This window comes from Rhinatrema bivittatum, chromosome 12 (assembly GCF_901001135.1).
Source record: "Rhinatrema bivittatum chromosome 12, aRhiBiv1.1, whole genome shotgun sequence".
NCBI lineage: Eukaryota > Metazoa > Chordata > Amphibia > Gymnophiona > Rhinatrematidae > Rhinatrema > Rhinatrema bivittatum.
The window spans coordinates 6,327,396-6,330,767 of record NC_042626.1 but is presented as its reverse complement, the minus strand read 5'-3'; the positions used below and the strand labels follow the sequence as shown (position 1 = coordinate 6,330,767).

Below are 3,372 nucleotides of genomic sequence, written 5' to 3'. Positions count from 1 at the left end.
CGGGTGGGGAAAGGATGGGAAAGCAGTCGACTTGGATTCCCTTTGCCTTTTCTTGTTCTGCTACTTATGGATGCAGAGATTGCAAATAGTGGAAAACAAGTAGGAGATGAGTTTTGAAAAGCCCTGGAAACTCCCCTTCATAAGGAAATAGTGCAGCACTGGTGAGTTTCTTATCTGCTCTTCAAGCACGCCCCTCACAGCCTGCTCGCTCTAGGACACAGCAAACCCATGACTTAGTCCTGTGAATACAAATAAATGACTGTGAGGTTCTCAAGCTTCAGCAGTCCAGCATCCTCTCTACCAGGGGGGTTCTCTCTCAGTCTGCTCCTTGGTATTCCCTAGCCAGTTGGTTTCCAGGATCTCCATAATGAATATGCATGGGAGATAATTGAATGTACTGTCTGCATTCCATGCATATTCATTGTGAATAACCTGATGGCTCCTCACTAGGTTGGGAACCATTGCTCCATGCACTGTGCTTTTTTGCGTAGCCCTGTATTACTCCACAGAGATAGCTGCTAGGCCATCGGAAGGAGGCTGGTCTAGTTGACCTCTAGTCTTCTTTTAGCATAGCCAGCCCTGAAAGGCTGCATATTCTTGTGGTTCTGCGAGTCCTGAGTTGATTGCATGTAGCCGCCAGTGTTTTGTGAGGGAGATACCTCATGCAACCTAAAGCAATCCATGAACACACAAACTGCTAAATATCCAGATGTTTTGTGCAGTAGGTGATGAAACAAACCATGTATCCAAAATCAAGTGTCTCAGAAACGTTCCCTACACCTCAGGCTGGCCACACTTCCTCTGCTTCCTGCCAACAGCTGAGACGTGAGAACAGGCATGAAAGCTTGCTGTCCCTGCCTAACCCAGCGTCTGTCTCGCTGATATAATGATAGAAGTGCGTCAGTCTCTGAAACATGTTGCACATCCAACCCCGCCCTACCTCTCTCTCTGCCCTGGGGCAGTGGGGACCCCCCCCCCCTCCCCCAAATGATTTTGTTCTGAGGAGGTGGGAGCAGAGTGCCAGGGGGAGTAGAATATGTAATCTATATAATAAGTTACTGTCCCACGAGTCCTAATGCCGTGGCAGGACGGTTTCATTGCAGGCTGCCTGCAGCTCTGTCCTCCTTGCAAACAGCACCAACGTTTTCTTCGGGTCTGTGTCTGAGGGAGGCTGGGAGCTCCTTCCTTAGCGATTTGATCCCTTTGTGGGAGAAGAGAATATGGTGCATCGTGGTGTGCCACATAGCCAGGGAGGGGGGTGGACAAGGAAGGTCTTCAGTCCCAGCAGTCCATGTGCAATAAGTTTGTGATTGACCACATTCATGTCATGGAAGCAGAGTAACAGAGCAGGGCTTTGCAATTTTCTCTCATCATGCGTCACGATGACAAGTCTTTCAGGCTGACTTGCAAGTAGCTTTGCCATCCCACCACAGGTCAACCGAAAAGGCTGGGGTGAAGTGGCAACCATGTTTTACAACACTTTCTCCCATAATGCTTTATGGGAAGCAGTCTCTTTCTGTTCAGGAAGTCTGTGGTGGATGGTTTTATTGTTGGGTTTTTTTACAGTCTGTAACCTGGAGCAATTTTTTAAGGTACTTCTGCTGGTAAATCAGTATTCTACATGCAGAATTGGCCTTTTACAAAATTACCTTTTTGTGCTTGTTAGAGTCTTGAGAGTTTACTGTAGGGTTTATTGATGTATGACCAGCTAGTGTTATATTTCTTTTATTTTATGTTTTATATTATTATTGATTCCATTTGTGCAAGATTTATGATGGACAATTAGTTACTGCTTTTTATTTTATATTTTTATTAGATTATTTATCATGCATGTACAGTTGGCTAGGAAGCAGGGTTGGGGCAGAGTTTGGGCTCAATTTTATACTTTATAAAAATTTGACGTTATGTGTGTACATCTTCAGAAAAATGTTCTCACCAAATAGCAGGTGTAACTTGCATGAGGATAATTTCAAAACGAGTTATTGGAAGTCCGCTTTGAACACTGGTGTGACTTGCACATAATTATGCTGACTTTCTTATGCAGGTTGTTTTGAAAATGACCCTCTAAGTTGGCTGCCTCTGCAGCAGCCCCACTCATCTTCTAAGGAAGAGTGGGATCTGTTTTTTTTTTTTACACTGGACTATTTCACTGATTTTGCCGTGACACCAAACTGGCTCATCCAGAAATTACTGGATCTGTTTAAAGAAAAAAAAGAAAGCAACCCTCTTAAGTGTAACTGCACTATCAGCAGGAGTACAAAAATAGTAGTGCTGCAGGCTGCTGATTTATTTTTTTTCTTTTAATCACCCTTTAATCAGCTTTAGCAGCAGTTCTTCAAGAATCTGTGTTCTACCAAATGTGTAGCCGCTCTGAACTTAAACTCTATATTGTGCTTCTCTGTTGTGCTCTGCAGCCAGAGTTCTTTTATTCAAATGAATTAATAATAATAATTTAATTTTAAAAAAAACCCTTACTGCAGAAAAAAGTAAAGGAAAAAACAACGGAGCTGAGATGAGGAAAGAAGGATGGGTGAGGCAGAGGGAAGGGGATAGGGCTGGGGAGAGAGGTAAATTGGATAGAATTGGAAGATTATTTCTATGAGTGTTTGGTGACCCAATGAAGCCAGTGCCTGGGAAGTGGCTGGACCTCCCTCCATCAGATGGCGGGTGAGGCCCTCCCTCCTTCCTGAGCCGGATCTGGTTTTGCTGCATCTTCCATTCCTCTGGGCTTTCCTGGAGGAATCACAGGGGCACAGAAGTTAGCTTTGGAGATGGGGAGGGTGGGGGGACTGGAAGTCTTTTGTTTATTGCTATAAATGCTAACATGGAGAATGACACTTAAATATATTCGCTTTTAATTTTTATTTTCCTACTATCTTTCCTTTCTAAACTAGTGTTTCTGCAGGCACAAAATAAAACGTAACCGAAAACAATAGGGAAGCTAAAGATTTTGTTTAGCTGCCGTTTGAGTTAAGGAAAGTAAGAAATATATGCAGACAAACACATTTTTGCTGGTGCTGCAGTTTTATATGGGGCAGTGCCCTCCTCCCTAAATGTAACCAGAAGGATGGGAGATTAAAGGAATAATTGGGTTTCATTGTCAGGGAGGGGCAGAGATAAAAGAAAGCATCTGAGGGAATCCACCCACAGCAACCAACAGCAACATTTGGTTCTATAAAACGATTTTGGTAGTCATGTTCTCATCGTAATTAACACAAAGCAATGCAGATCTCGTGCACACGAGGCATGTGTTACTGTTTAATGGTATGAAGAGAGCCTGTCTCTGGGGAGACCCTTAGATGTGGAGACAGAGGGAGACTTCATTGATGAGATAGATATGGATATATATAGATATATAGTTTGATTTCATCA

At 43.4% G+C, this 3,372-nt stretch overlaps 1 protein-coding gene across 3 annotated transcripts in view; it reads left to right on the top strand.

Moving 5' to 3' along the window:
• The window catches only part of PLXNA2 (plexin A2), a 315,878-nt gene that overhangs the window by 80,192 nt on the left and 232,314 nt on the right, over window positions 1–3,372 (top strand). The gene's annotated exons all lie outside the window — the stretch shown is intronic.